We start from the raw sequence: 16,725 nt of genomic DNA on the forward strand, positions 1-16,725 counted from the left end.
ACGTAGGGCCTAATCCTATTTGGGCTTACACTGTTGTAGCAGGCCACAGAGCAGTATGCAGCTCATGGCCATTTTGGAGCCACCACTGCAAACAACAGCGATGGTGATCTGACCCAGAGCAGGTAAACTGCCACATGAGGCAGTTTGTGGGAGGGGAGTGGGTGGAACTGGAAGCTAGGGAGAGAACGAGGAGGGAGGGGTGGATCTTGCAGCAATGGTGCATGCTTCATCCCTTCTTTCAAAGACCTCACCACCTCTTTCCCTTCTTAGACATATGTCACAAAAAAGATGATATATGTCCAAGGAGTCCCATAAATGGTCCCAGGGCTTATGCAGAGGTAAACAAAGTATGTCTACTTACTTCTTGTTTGCTTTTGGGTCATCCCCCCACCACAGGATGCAGTACACACATTTTGGTCTGGAGGGCAGGAGGTCTGGTCTAGAGGGTAGAGCCTCCGTCTGCCTGAAGATAACATCCGCAAGGTCGCCAGTTCGAGGCCACCGGCACCGTGCGACCTTGGAGCAGCTGACAAGCTGAAGCCGAGCCATTCCATCTGCTCTGAGCGTGGGAGGATGGAGGCCAGAATGTGAAGCCAGATTGGAATGAAACACCTTGAATGTAGTGGTTCTTGAAAGAAAGAACCTTCTTTCAAATTGTAAAAATCCCTATTTAATAAGGGATTTAAATAAAAGCCTGCCTATGTAAACCGCCTTGAATAAAGTCTTGAATAAAGACCAAGAAAGGCGGTATATAAATACCCGTTATTATTATTATTATTATTATTATTATTATTATTATTATTATTATTATTGGTGCGGCTGCGTCAGTGTTGGTGGTGGGGGATAGGACTGGGCTGTAACAGTGCAATCCTAAGCTGCACTTGGGCAGCATGTTTGCGCCTCCTCACGAGCAAGCACATTTGCATCTCCTCACAAGCAAGCTGCACCAGTGCACGGAGGTGTGCTGGCACATGGAGATGAAATCCAGCCTCCGTGGCGGATTGCATGGTGAGCCTTGCGTCGGTCCAGCTGGGGCAACGCAAGGCTCTGAGGTGGGCAGGGAGGAGGCCGGGAGGAGGCAGGAAAGAGACATTCCTGGGCAGGGGGAGGGCGGGCAGTGGGCAGCCCTGGGGGCAGGCAGGTGGGAAGCAGGAGGCAGGGCCAGGATCCGGCAGTTATGCCGGATCCCAACCCCTGTTCCTGGGGAGTTCAGAGCAGCTTGAAGCCACTCCACTCTCCTCGAACTTGTGCCACCTCAGGAGGTGGCATGAGTCCAAGGAGACCCATTGGGACCAGGGCACCTTGCCCAGGGGTAAGGAGAAAGGTTTCCCTTTGCCTCAGGCTGAGTTGATTCTGGCCCCTATCCTGTGCTGGATATAGCACAAGACTCTTGGCTTGCCTGTTCCAGCGCAGGGTAGGATTGCACCCTAAACATCTCTAAAACGATGAATATCACTATTTCTTTTCTTTTCTTTTTAATTGGCTTTGGATGAGAGCCAACATGAGGTGACACTCAGCCCTTTTTCATGCACTTGTCAGAAACATGCAAAGACTGACTGGGCAACAGTAATAATCTTAGATGCTTAAAGCACTAAACACAACCAGTCGGCCACCTTACCTGTGGCATGATGCACAGGTCTACCAAATGGTTCTGGCTGATTTCCACCATGAGACAATATCTTCCTTGATACTACACACAGTTTTTTGTCTCTATTTGAGGACTTCACTACAAGTGTCTGGTCCATCTGTGACTGATAAGGCCAGTACAACAGATAAGTACCAATAGACTCTACTGCTTTCTCAAATATCAAACTCATGGTGATGCAGAATGGTGTAAATAGAATTAGTGCTTAGTAAGATGTTCTGTTGCCCCCCCCCATTTGTGCAATTTGAGTTTAAAATAGTGACCTGCTAAATACAGCAGAAAGAACATTATTGGTAGCTCATTTAGCTCAACTATAGAAAAATACCCATGCCACGATCAGAATGAAGAAGTTATTGGATTTCGGACAGAAAGAAACAGATCTACGAGACAAGAATATCTCCAGGCTCTGAAAAGATTGGGAGGCATACACTTACAGTGCTTTATGCTTCATTAAAAACTGACACTGAAATCTTAGAAAATGTTATAGAGGAATACAGAAATTATATTTAATATAGACATTATAGACAGAAATCAGTTATCTTTGCGCAAATCTCACACTGCAGCAAATCTTATTAGATGAGGTAACTTATCACACATTCAGACTGAGAAGTATTAAAGCCAACACAGGTAGAATTCCTCATGAGATGTAAAGTAGTTAGACGTTAGCACTTTTAACTGGTTAGATTTTGTTTTTATCTCCTAAGAAAGGACCTTAGGGATGATTTCCACCGTACGTTTTGAATACACAAACAGTTCCAGAACTCATGCGCAAACATGTAGATAAGACAATGAAGAAACCAAATGGTCACAGGTACAGGTCTAGAGCAATGACTTTGGCAGGCTCAAAGCAGGTGCGGCAGCACCATTCTCACTTCTCCTTTTCCAAAGAACAAGCTGAAATGGTGTGGCAGGCAGACTGAAAAGCCTCCAGCATGGACCTGCCCTGATCTAGCCGATGAACGAAGGCATTCTGCAGCACCTTCTAAGGGGGAGGCCATGCAGCGCCAGACTGCTGGGAAAGGGGGGGTCTAGACGCCACCCAAGGGCAGCCAGAGCTGGCCTGAGGGCCGCATATAGCCCACAAGTTGCATTTTGGACCACTAGGCCTTAGAATCTGACACAAGCATGAAAAATAGAAATTCAAAATCTTTCTTTTTCTGTCTCATTTGGGATGGTTTGGTACCATTCTATCTGGTTGGCATCCTTCAGTCTCGGAAGACTATGGTATCGCGCTCTGAATAGTGGTTCTGGAACAGAGTGTCCTCTCCATTGCGCGAAGCCTGGGTAAAGTAGATATGGAGGATAGACTGTTACCCATGCAGCAAATCCCCCCTCTCCATGTTGCTGAAATGGTCCAATGGAAAGGCAGAGGCCAATACAGTTGGTTCCAGCTGCATCACAGGAGTTGCCAGAATGTGACTGTGTTCAGCCATGAACTACATCAGGGATTCCTGGCTCCGGATTTTGCCTCGAGGTTGACTCCTGAAGACTTTTCCATAACTGGATGTAGCCACAAGGCAGAGGAGGTCTGGGATCGGAGTTTTCCTTCTCTCAGATGGGCTGCCTTCCCAGGCTAACGAGTCCCATCTACCCGGTGGCTGTTTAGTCGCTATTTGGATGACAGTATGGCTGTACCATTCCATACCATTTTATAAACACCATTCTTGTTTATAACTCCTCCCTTTTAAAAATGATTCTTTTTTCCCCCAGCTCTATCCAGTAGTAGACCTTCTCTCCATACTTCTGCTGACCACTGTTTTATGTTCTCTTTTAGGATTCTGAATAAGCTCTCACTTCAAATCTCTCCACCTGAACCACCTCTTTAAATCTCAGGGATCCTTTTCCAGCATGCTGTTTTGGTTCTAGTTTTATCCTGATCTTGTTGACTGTACCGCATATTACAGGTGATATATCACTTGTTTTAAAGACCCCAGGTGTGAAGAAACCCTTCTCCTTTCATAACTTACCTGAAGTTATATATCCTGTTTGAATATATTGATATATACCACTTTAATTAATCTGTCAGGGATGATTATAAATTAAACTGCCGTGCACTGAGAAAATCATGGGACTATCAACAAACATGAGTAGAAGTCCACACCAACCAGTCTTTGCACTGATTTGCAAATGTAGTTGCTCAGCTAAAAACATGGATGACTTGGGTTAACTCAGAACTACAGCTCTGTTAATTCAGTTGAAGTGAACATTCGATATGAAAAAAGTTCTTAACAATGCAAAATGTTTAAACAATGCTGATTCTGCCTTGCCTAAACAGAAACTTAAAGACTAAATAGAGTCAATTTGTAATTTTCAGAATTTGTGCTTAATTTCATCAAGTGGTATAACAATCCAGCTTGAAACAATGATTCCATGCTTTAGGATTTCATTCCAATTAGACAGTTACATTTATTTTTTATGAAGATTGGAATACTCTTACCTCAACCTTGTGAACCACGGCTCCTATTGAGAAATGGAAAAAAAAAACTGTAATTTTGTTGTATTCACCAACACTTCATAAAGGACAAACATATTAATTTGATAGTATGCATACATGGACTAATTAGCAAAGATTCCAACCACTGTCAGTTGAATGAAACAATGTTTAGTTCAACTATTGAAGTATTTTTCCCAGCACGCTGTTCTGTGGGATTGCCATAGGAGATAATGAAGCCTGGTTCCTCCCCATCATCACCTTGGTGTGCACAGATTGCCATGCATGGACAGAACATGCAGGCATTTTACCAGGTCATTATGGAGAACTGGAGACTTGTAGCTTTTTCTCCCCTGTTTGGTAACGGAACATCGTCTCTGAGATTGCTGTCATTGATCAAAGAAATGGGGAAGTCTAGATGACAATATAAGAGGTGCGCAAAGACTTCCTGTTCCTGAATTGTCCTGGTGTGGTGCTTGAGAACACCAGCACATCTCTTCTGCATGCTGTTCTCACAGTAGGACTGGATTGAGCTCCTTGTGATTCCTGTAATACGAATTACTTCCCAATCCAGTAATATAAATATGTTGACCAAGGAGCAATTATTTACAAGAAGACTTACATCAAGACCTCCATAAAATACTGGCTATTAGAGATTCTGTTTTCAATAGTCATCTAACTAAATCTATAAATCTATTATTAAGCCACTGGGCTACTTTAAAGTCTAATGCAGTATTTAAATCATATGTGGGCATGGTTCAGATAATTCATTACAAGTGATTCAATAACTGTAGCCATGCCACTAGACCAAGCAAAACAGTGCACTAGGATCAAGATGTGGACATGCACACCTCCCACTGCATGGTAAACAGTTTTGTCAATAATTGTAGCTTCAGCTCTGAGGAGTTCAGAGTCTAATAATATGAACTAATAATAGGCAAGTCTATTAAGTCTTGCATAGTATAATAATGAACAAGTATACTGAAAAAACTCCACAGTCAGGGAATTAGAGGACAGGTCCTCTCGTGGATTGAGAACTGGTTGGAGGCCAGGAAGCAGAGAGTGGGTGTCAATGGGCAATTTTCACAATGGAGAGAGGTGAAAAGCAGTGTGCCCCAAGGATCTGTCCTGGGACCGGTGCTTTTCAACCTCTTCATAAATGACCTGGAGACAGGGTTGAGCAGTGAAGTGGCTAAGTTTGCAGACGACACCAAACTTTTCCGAGTGGTAAAGACCAGAAGTGATTGTGAGGAGCTCCAGAAGGATCTCTCCAGACTGGCAGAATGGGCAGCAAAATGGCAGATGCGCTTCAATGTCGGTAAGTGTAAAGTCATGCACATTGGGGCAAAAAATCAAAACTTTAGATATAGGCTGATGGGTTCTGAGCTGTCTGTGACAGATCAGGAGAGAGATCTTGGGGTGGTGGTGGACAGGTCGATGAAAGTGTCGACCCAATGTGCGGCGGCAGTGAAGAAGGCCAATTCTATGCTTGGGATCATTAGGAAGGGTATTGAGAACAAAACGGCTAGTATTATAATGCCGTTGTACAAATCGATGGTAAGGCCACACCTGGAGTATTGTGTCCAGTTCTGGTTGCCGCATCTCAAAAAAGACATAGTGGAAATGGAAAAGGTGCAAAAGAGAGCGACTAAGATGATTACGGGGCTGGGGCACCTTCCTTATGAGGAAAGGCTACAGCGTTTGGGCCTCTTCAGCCTAGAAAAGAGACGCTTGAGGGGGGACATGATTGAGACATACAAAATTATGCAGGGGATGGACAGAGTGGATAGGGAGATGCTCTTTACACTCTCACATAATACCAGAACCAGGGGACATCCACTAAAATTGAGTGTTGGGAGAGTTAGGACAGACAAAAGAAAATATTTCTTTACTCAGCGCGTGGTCGGTCTGTGGAACTCCTTGCCACAGGATGTGGTGCTGGCGTCTAGCCTAGACGCCTTTAAAAGGGGATTGGACGAGTTTCTGGAGGAAAAATCCATTATGGGGTACAAGCCATGATGTGTATGCGCAACCTCCTGATTTTAGGAATGGGTTATGTCAGAATGCCAGATGTAGGGGAGGGCACCAGGATGAGGTCTCTTGTTATCTGGTGTGCTCCCTGGGGCATTTGGTGGGCCGCTGTGAGATACAGGAAGCTGGACTAGATGGGCCTATGGCCTGATCCAGTGGGGCTGTTCTTATGTTCTTATGTTCTTATACAAAGGTCAAGGAGAGCAAAATCTGAGGCTGCAAGTGCTCTGTGCCCTCTTGCGGTGACATCATTCATCTGGAAAGTTACATGAAACCTTTGGTTGATGAGGCCCAATAAATACTAGGAGGTTGGCCTAACACTGGCATCTTTTGATTTCAAAGATACTGCCCCTGAATGTGACCAAGAAATGGAGACAGGGCAGGAGGAGACAGGACCAATCAGGGACACAGCATGGAACAGTTTGGCTTGTCAGGAAAAGAGCACTGGACTGATCAAAAACAGAAAACTCTTGACAGAACATGGTTCTGCTGTTTGAACAAGTAAATGCTATGCGCTCGTCAAACTTAGCCTGCTTTTGCTACTTAGTGATCAATACCTTCCTCAGTTCCTCAGGGACTGTAGGCTGGAAAACAAGTCAAACTCTTTATTTGAGTAAACTGCCCATAGCTTTAGCTTGGTCCTAATAATTCCCTCAAGAAGGAATTTCAATCTGACTATTCTCTGCAGTGGTCAAAAATGAATTTTATCCTTTTCACTAACCAGATTATTGATACTAGCAGCACCATTCTAGAAAATGAATGGATTACATATCTAATAAGGACATGAGTCATTAAATGCATAAATTCCTTTTTTTTTTTTTTAAGAAAAAAAATTGGTTTCAAAGGGACTAAACATTGTCTTTGGAAAACTTTAATTCAGCATATTTTAATGCAAAAATGTGGATTGCCTAATAATCATGTTCAGTTATTAGGAGAAAATGTCTATTTAAAGTTCTCAAAGGGGTAAGTAATATGGCATCTGGATTATGTTTTTTGTTTGCTTTATTATTCTATCATGAGTCAGTAGCTCAGTTTATTGCTTCTAGAAATCCAACTTTTGTACTGTAATTTGCAATAAGAGATGGTATTTCTTGAATCAGGCCTGCAACTCCTACTGAAATAGTATGAATAAAATTGAGCTTTCAGCAGAAAGATTGCTTTATATTTATACAACATATAAATAAGGTGAAAATTGCCTTCCTTCCCATTAACACCTCCACTGGAGACCACTAACAAAACGCTTCATTATATCGACTCACTGACTCAATTAAACTGGAGGGGAAATCATGTCAGAATGATTTTCCTTATATTGAGGGAAACCACACAAATTTAGGAGGAAAACAATAAGTGTAGAGAAACAGGTTTGTTTTCTGGAGATTTATTTTACCTGAAGATTGAAAATAAAATGTATTTGTCAGTATAGATTAAATCAGAGTTGTGCATGTGTTCTGGAATTAACTTCTAAAGTCTGATTTCAAATTTTCTACCTAGAAAAAAACATTGTTTGATTTGAAAAATTTATTTACTTACGACCCAATCTTAATATTGGCTAGTGCCTATGGAATGAAAGTTCCACTGGCGTTAGGAGTTCTCCAGCAGTTGCAAAGTGTGACACGTCAGAGCACACAGGCTGGCCACCACTGGAATCAGCAAATGGCCGGCTCTGTGCAGCAGCAGACTCTGATCCCCACCGCCCAAGTTCAGAGCATGCAGAGATTGGGAGAGAGGTGGGGTAAATGGAATGGGGTGGGCTGAGCTGAATTGGGCAGCAACTGGGGCAGATTGGGACCAGGAAGGGGCAGTGGTGTCTGCTGAATTCAAGCCCCTTTCCTGGGCTCAGTTCGCCTAAGTGGGTCCATGCGGACTTCAGCAAGCAATATTACTGGCACAAATCTGGGTCAACCCACTGAGCTGGCAGGGGCTTACCGGAAGAAGTCTCCAGAGGCCAAACCCCCACCCCGCTCCATGAGAGGCAGCAGACACCATGTTGGCACCACTGCATCAACATGCAGGAAATTACAATTGATTGGGCTGTGATACCTTTAAGTTCAGAAAGCAGAGTATAATTCTTCTTTCATTTGTTCCCAAAAAAATTTAATAGGCAATTTATATTTTAATAGGCCCATTTAAAAGGCAACTATTTTCATTTTACAAGTGCAGAATCAGAGTATGCAAGATTTTTTCCCCCAGTTTGGCATTTTGTTATTCAAGCCTCTGTTCATTCTCTCGCATTTGCTTTCATAACTAGAGGGTCTTCCTGATAGCTGCCTCTTGGTAGCTGTTATGTTTTCTGCCATAGCACACTTGACATTGCATTAATCTGGAACATTATGGGAAGAGCCATGGCCCTCTACTAGGGGAGATGCTTTTAAAAACAGTGTCAGGAAAACATCTGTTCTACTCCACTACAAAGTGAGCCTTGTGCCCTTCTTTAGTCACTGAAATGATGGGGATTCAGATGGACTGAAAGACCTGTAGGCATTCAGCCTATGCAGGGATGCCAGGTGAGCTGGCTAGACTGTTGCCTACAAAGCTTCTACTGCAATGGAAGAAAAGGCAGCTGCAGATCCTCCTCTCTCAGTCCTAGTGTCCCTGATCCACTGGAAATGATCTCTGTAACAGTGAGATCTCTTCTTGCTGCTGTGGGGTGATTGCAGTGGGCACGGAATCATTGCCGTCACATGCAGCTGACCGGGGAAATTACAGAGAGTATTGTGGAAATGCTCAGTTGCTTAGTGGACAGATAGCCTATGGTGGGTGCAGACTGCTGATGTCAGGATCCATGCATCACCTCAGACACTGAGCAGTCTCCATCCCAGAACACAGACCAATACAATGAATATGGCAGTGGTTTCCATACTGTGAGCTGCGGCTCTTCAGGGAACCAGGGGAGCCACAGAGTTGTCACAAAAACCTGCCACTCTATAAAATGTATAGGATTGTAGCCCTGATGAGGAGCCATGGCCAGTGGCCCAGCAGATCAAGGGAGCTGCCAGTCAAAAAAAGTTTAGGAACCACTGGATTATGGTGATAATAGAGTTTGGGCTTACTTTGTTTCCTAACTCTGAACTTTAAAGGTATGAAACAAAATAAAACTTTTGGGTACATAATTGACAATTAGAGTCTGCTGATTCTGTTAAAATGTAGTATTCTGCAGGCTCTTATATCCTTTAGCACATGAATCTTGTAAAATGTTATCAAGATTCCTTGTTTTCTGGGCAAGACAGTAGCCCAGTGGTTCTCAACGAGGGCGTCACCACATCCTGCCAGAGAGCCCTGGCCTCTGCCTCCTTAAGGTGTGGAGGGGGGGGAAGGCAGCGACTCGATGTAGCAGATCGTGCCACTTTGGAGGATCACAGGTGCTTGCTGCCACTTACCATAGCCTGCAGCAGCCTTCCATGGGTGCAGGGAGCCCCCGCGCCAGCCTCCACAGGGCTCCCTATGCTGCGGAGACTCTTAAAATCGCAATTGTAACCACTTCTGCTTTTGCCTTCGTGAAACTCAAATCACAATTTTGATTTTGATAGTCTCTGCAGGTTGGGGAGCCCTACGGACGCTGGCGTGGGGGCCCCCCGCACTCTCAGGAGGCTGCTGCAAGTCATGGTAAGTGGCAGCAAGCCCCTGCGCCCCTCCAAAGCTGTGTGATCTAGCACATCATGTCGCTGCCTTTCCTCCACCCCTGCACACAGATACGGCAGCTCAAACACTCCCTGAGAGTTTGAGAACCGCTGCGGTAGCCCACTAACCACTGTAGTGACACACCTGCGAGGACAGCTAATCAGGAAGGGGCTGCAAAAACACCTCCCCTTTTTCTACATCCTTTTCTACATCCTTTTCTACTCATCCCTTTATTTGCAGATTAGGTTCAAAACCAACTGGAAAGTATCAGAAATGGGACTATTCTTGAAATGCTTTCATCCCGCTCTGAAGATGTAGTGTTGACATGCAGTCGAATTCTGTCACAAAGGCATGTTGATTTAGTGATGCACAAAGATGCACAATAAAGAGGCATGAGAATTTGCCACTATTGAACATTTGCCACCACCCAGAAGCTCATTTCTCTTTAATCCAAAAATTCAAAGGAAACTTTCCTACTTTACTAAAAAGGAGCATGATGCAAAGTGAATTCCATGTAATGACATATAACGTCACCCAACAAAACAGTAAGTTTCCTCGTACATCCAGATTGTATTACATGCTGGTGGATGGAAAGCCATCTGGTTCTTTACTCGCCACCAATGAACCCAACCACCTTTCCAGTACCCATTATCCCAAGCTTGATTGCTGTGATATCAGTGGTGGTGTAACGGCCTTAACCTTCAAAACCAAGACGAAAATCAAAGCATTGTGGATGATGTTCTGCATGCACATGGGAATATGAGGCACATCAGATGTATTGGCATGGGCCCCCTTCCTCAGTTCATGTGAAGCATGCTTTCCACATGTACATGAGTATGTGTTTGATCAAAGCTGCAGGGAGGTGAGGGGTTTTCTAATTCTAAACAATACTATTGAGAATTCATCTTCTGGGATCTATGAAGAAGAAATGGAATGGTTTAAAATGTAGTCCTTGTAATTACTGGACATTTTAAATAAGGAAAAGGTTTCTGTGTTGTCTAATTTCTCTCCAGTACTTGGAGAGGTGAATCAAAAGGATACTGCCATCAGTTGAAATAAAGTTTTACATTGTCTTTTATTGTCCAATTGGGACCCATAAAGCCACTGACAGATTGAGGAATAAGAAATGCGCTGGAAGGTGTTAAAATACAGTATAAAAATATCTTTATAGTGATTAGCATGAGCAGTTAAGGTGAGGTAGTCGTGTTTTAAGATTTATAGAGGAACATTATCCATTTGCTTTAACTATGAATTCATCAATTGCCTGGCTTTAGTCTCTTCACATAAATGAATCTGGAAGATAGGAAACAGAAGAGAGGACTCCAGCAGCTACCATTTAGACTGCTTTTGAAGATTACCGTTTCTTTCCAATGCAGAAGAGAAGATGGGAAACCTGATACTCATCTTGTGCAGGAATGTACAGCGAGAGGAAGGGCAGGACAGCTGCCCCTGAAGGCCTTCACACACTGACTGTAACTTCTGCTCAGAGGCCTGCACATCAACACCTTAACACAAATAAACTTTGAAAGTGCAACTGCATAAGACTATTGTCTTTGTAAAACAGACAGTTCTAGAGGGGAAAAATTCACTCTTTTGCATCCTTGTTTTTCCCCACTCCAACATCTGCACTCAAAATGTATTCGTGCTGATGGAAGTAGACTCACAGCAAGAATTGGAGAGCAACAACGAATAGGGCTATAAGAATGTACTTGCAGGAGGTAAGTAAAAATATTTTATACTTGGTAGGCTTTTTGATCATCTATGGGTCTCCTTGGACCCGTGCAAGCCATTTTGCTAGTGCAAGTCCGAGGAAAGTTAGGGGGAATGTTAAGCTGGGAAAGGGGGCATGCTGAATTGGTTCCAGCAAAAGTCACTGTCACTGAATCCACCCCCCCCCCGCACACTTGACACCCCCCCAGTTCCTTGCCCTCACCATCCTGTTCCCTCCCCATCTACAAACCACCCCCATACCAGCCTACTTGCCCTGGTGCCATTTGGGGTCCACAGTGGCAAGAATTTGGCCCTGCAGCCACCTTATTGCAGTGGCCACAAATGACCCAGTGGCACAATATTTGTGCAGTTGCAGAACCTTTTACACAAGTGGGACCCTAGTTCTGCTTTCCTAAAAGGTTCATAGGATTGGACCATAAATTAATATTAGACTTCAATTTCCAGAATTCCATACACAATCCCCACCTATTTCCAGACATTTCTGATTTGGAAATACCAATATTTAAGGGAGACAAGAAAAAGTAAAAAACAGCATAGCAATTGAATTGCACCACTAAAGCCTGGAACACCAAAATGCATATTAGTGGACATGTTCAGGACAAAGTTAGACATCTCATGTTCAAGCAAGCCAAGTGCCAACACCACATGGGTTTTCAGGAGGGTACAAGTGAACTGAATATCTAAAACACTACACTCTGCTAACAGAAAATACAGATTGTTGAAACTGATCTGGAAATGCCCTTATTTTGCATCGAGCTGCAACTGATATTTTTGAATCGGATGCAAGCATGGCTGTAATCAGCAGCTACATTTCATTCACATTCAAGCACTGCACTTACAGATGAATGTTTTCAAGGATCTCCCCTGTGGGATGCTGAAATATCAACTTTCTGAGTACTTGTGTTTCTTTGACATGGATATAAACAAAAATACTTCTACCTGAAAGTGTATGTAGAAATCACATACACTTCAAATCTGAATAAAAAAGTGCACTGCAGTCTTGAAATGTTTGGTGAGGGATAATAAAATAGCAGAGGAACCATTTGTTGCAAGGTAAGTAGCAGGGCTGGACTTGCTCGAAAGGTCAAAACCAAAAGATTACTCTGAGGTTCTTGAGTGAGATTGGTGTTGAAGATAAGCATCTAATTAAAAATATAGCAAAGCAGCTCCTCTATTTGTCTATTTGTTTCTTAACTGCTTTTTTTTTTCTTTCATTGGTTTTCTGATTCTAGCCATTCCATATCTTTGCTTTATCCTGGTGCACAAGATAAAGGGAGAAGATGAAGACAAACTTTTCCACCAGTGGGTGTGCCAAGGGGAAGGAGCCTTCAGAGTTTGGGCTGTGCCTCTTGCTCTGCAACTAGGCTTGAGTTTTGCCCTTACCGCAGATGTACCTACTTGCATATATGCAACGTTGGGCAGAAATGGCTTAAGAGACAAAGTGGCAGCAACGTTTAAGGGCTTTAGCAGAGGTAGTGTTTGGGCCTGAGACAACGTGACAGCAGAGGCAGTGGCAGATTTGGCCCCATCAACGGAGCGGCATATTGGGCGGAGGCAATATGTTATATCAGGGAGTCAGGAATTCCTGCTCACCCTAGTTGTGTTGGGAGGGCAAGGCTTGGGTGACTCATAGTTCAGTTGGGGGCCTAGTTATGCACTGGGCTCAGAGCCTGAATAAAATTCTTTTGCAGGGCTCTAGGCAGGAGGCAATATGGGTGGAGCTTCAAATGCAACCAAAGTTGCACAACCAGTGTCCTAATATGCATTGCTTCATTGGGAGCAATGTGCATGGCTTTAGGTGGCAGGTACTGCAGGTGTTGGGAAGAATGCTGGGGGGAGTGCCTCAGCCAAATCTTATTTGAGACATTGGAACCAGTGCTCTTGCAGCCAAGTCTAAGGGGTACACCTCACCTACTCTTCCATTTTGAAGCCCACTGCTCAGTTGTGTTTATTTTAAACTTAGTACATGGAAGGTTGTGTTTTTCACATTCACCCCTTCACTGATGGGTATTTAAACTTGGCTGATCAAGCGGCTTGGAGAAGTATCTCTGGAAGACATAATGTCTAGCTGTTGCATTTGTCCTCTGTAGCTTTCCAAATTGGGGGGACCCTCAGGAAATTACTGTAGAATTCAGACACTGGCATACGTTTGTGGGCAGACCCGAGGAGAAGGAGGGCAGGGGGCAAAATCCCTGGGGCCTGGGCTTCCAGCGGGCCCAGGCAATGGCAAAACAATCCATACAGTGCAAAAAAAAAATTTTTAGGAAGGTGGGGCACAATCAGGCATCTTGCTCCAGGTCCAATGCCAGCTCTCAGCAGCTTGTGGGTAGATTGTGGGAAAGCAGAACATTCCAGATAGTGATATCCTGAAATAATAGGTATGCTTGGGTAGGGACTCAAATATTTTAAACTGATGAGCAGATGATGTATACATTGATTGTGAATTTTGATTGCATATCCATTTGGGAAGCCAGTTCATTATACTATTTAGCTACCAAACTCCTATTGAAATTAACCAATTAATATCTAGAGGGTGCAATCCTGACTGCACCTTGGACCAGCACAAGCCCCTTGCACCAGCCCAGGAGGGTTGCAACCGTGCCGTAAAGCACTTTTATACCTCCTCAAGAGTAGGGAAGCCGGCCCACGGAGGCTGAATCCAGCCTCCAGGCCAATGTAGGGAGCAAGCCTTGCATCGTCTGAGCTTGGCTGACACAAAGGCCTGGGAAGGGTTGTGAGGGTGGGGAGGAGGCAGGAGGGAGATGTTCCTGGGTGGGGGGAGGGTGAGTGGAGGATGGTCCTGGGGGCAGGCGGGCAGGCAGTGGGGGCTGGGATCCGGTAATTTATGCCGAATTCTACCCCCGTTCCCCAAACAGCACGGAGCGGCTGCAAGCCACTCTCCTCTCCTCAGACTTATCCCACCTTCTGAGAAGGCGCAAGTTCGAAGAGACCCATTGGGGCTGTGGTTTCCCCGGCCCCCGGCTGAGCCACTTTGGGCTCCTATATTGCGCTGGCCTCCTGGCCTGCCTGTTCCAGGGCAAGATAGGATTGTGCTGCACCACAGAAACAAATGCATTTCTTCAGAATCTGAATACCATTCATTGACCGTGTCTTTTCAGGTAGCACCCGAGTTCGCGCTTCCACTCTAAGGAACTCCCCCCACGAACATGACAAGCATTCTGCTTGCACAAGGGATCTTTTACAAAGTCATTAAGCCTACAGACCTATGGAAATTTGCCTGGGAATAAGTCCTATTGAACACAATGACGCAACAGTGACATCATGATTATCCAACAGTTTGATTCAATACTCAACAAAGCAACATCCTGTCAACCACAGACCTTAATTTATGCCTTCCTCCAAAGCAGTTACACTTTTGCAAAGTGCCTGATTTCAAATATGCAAATGAGAGATATCAATGTAATGGAAAATTATTGGTGTTATGTCTCTTATTGGGAGTGTGTTCTAACTGGCTGGGTAGTCAGGAATGGGGGTGGCACGCACGCTGAGGTAAGCAAGGTCAGGGGTGAGCCAGGACTGCTCTGGGTTGGTGAGACTGGCTGGCGAGCCCCCTGCCTGGTTAAGCAAGGGCCAGCTCAAGACTTAGCCCGTGCAGATCTATGCTGGCCAGCTGGCTTAACCCCTTTGGGGTTGGCTGGGACAGGCTAACCCATTCGCTGTTTGGGTGACTCCTGGAGCCAGGATGTCACATCCACGGGGTCTGGGAGGAGGTAAATAGCTAGTGCAGTTTTCCCCCAAGCTGTTAGTGGCCTGCACGCTTTGGGGCTGTTACTAGCTTATTTTTCCCTGCTGCAGGTTATTTCTATTGATTCATTAAATTACACTCATCTCAAGCCTCTGTCTCATGTTCTTCTTGGGGGGGGGGTTGCCTGGGTAATTGATGAGTTCTCCTAAACTGTAATCAGAATGGGTTGCAGATCCCTTCCTCTCATGAGGACAGTGGCGAGAACATTCAAATAACAGTTCACATTGCAGCTTTCTCTCCCTGACCTTCTCAGATGTCAAAAAGACATTGAAGAAGTATCTCCCTATACTTTCTCTTTTCTACAGGAAAAGGAGGCTATATTGAGACCCACTGACTCCCTGCTCCTCATATATCACCTGCAATGTTGCTCCCAAGGTGTTGTTTTGTCATGCACCAGGGGGTTCATTATTAAAACTGCGGCACCTCAAGTTAATTCATTTTTTGTGTGTTGGCCTCAGCAAAACTGCACAATGTAAGAACAAGCAGATTAAAAGACTTGTTAAATTGAATTTTTGCTGGGAATTTAAATATAATATATTCTACTGATGAAAGAATAGTTTTTCATGTTGAATTTTTTATCACTTGAATTTATTTGAATCACAAAATCTTTGTACGCTGTGAACCATGCTGTGTTAATTACTGTTACAGAGTAAAGATGAAAAAAAGCAATTTCATATTCCTTGATATATCATGTTTAAAACTACACATTGGGTGGTATTTATGTACTAGCAGCTCCATCAAACATTTCAGAATGCTTTGTGTTGTGGTAGTAAATAAATAATAAATGTTTCTTAATATTTAAAATCACAACAGTAAAAACAAAATTGTTTTTTGCATAATTGCAAGGGAAACTCCAGGGGCAGCTTCCAACGTTAAATAATATTCAGTACATTATTAAAAGTTGTGCGTTGTTCTCTTCTCTGTAGGAGAAACAGTACTGAATGTTATTGCTTGGCTTGTACATACAAGTAGGCATTTCATAGTGAAGATTACTGCAGTACTTTGCAAATACAACCACACTTTCTTTTCCAGTAGTGAGCACAAAATAATTTGGACCTGCACTGTGGATATTGTTGTTCCCAAGTATTTCAGAAAAGTCACCATACTTTAGATAGCTTTACAGTCAAAGTATGCAGCAGTATAGTGAGGATATCTCAATCAGTCCATCTACAACAGCGCAAAAGGCATGCTGTCATCATGCACTCTGGAGCTACATTTTTTTTATTTACCTTTCACTGGCCATCTGGTCACCTCCCTCCACCATAGCATGCAGAGTGCACCCCCCCCCCCACTGATGCAGCTGCATGGTATAGACAGGCAGGAGATAAAATTGGGCTGGTATGTACCTAACCTGGTCATTATAAGGACATCATCAAGGAGTGAAAAATTCTTCCTGCAGGCTTCTGGACCACAGTCATCAAGTTTAGCTCTTCCTAATGTTTTACCCTCTACTACATAGGGCATTGTCAAAGGACTGAAGCACAACACCTAAAATCATGAAAC

At 44.0% G+C, this 16,725-nt stretch overlaps 1 protein-coding gene across 1 annotated transcript in view; it reads right to left on the minus strand.

Annotated features, from left to right (window-relative positions):
* Window positions 1–16,725, minus strand: part of PTPRD (protein tyrosine phosphatase receptor type D) — a 791,067-nt gene that overhangs the window by 726,415 nt on the left and 47,927 nt on the right. Inside the window, exon 2 of the mRNA XM_066616307.1 lies at window positions 4,083–4,105. The gene's annotated coding sequence lies outside the window, so the exon portion shown is untranslated. The remainder of the gene's footprint in view (window positions 1–4,082; window positions 4,106–16,725) is intronic.

Source organism: Tiliqua scincoides, chromosome 2 (genome assembly GCF_035046505.1).
Source record: "Tiliqua scincoides isolate rTilSci1 chromosome 2, rTilSci1.hap2, whole genome shotgun sequence".
In the NCBI taxonomy this organism is placed as follows: Eukaryota; Metazoa; Chordata; class Lepidosauria; order Squamata; family Scincidae; genus Tiliqua; species Tiliqua scincoides.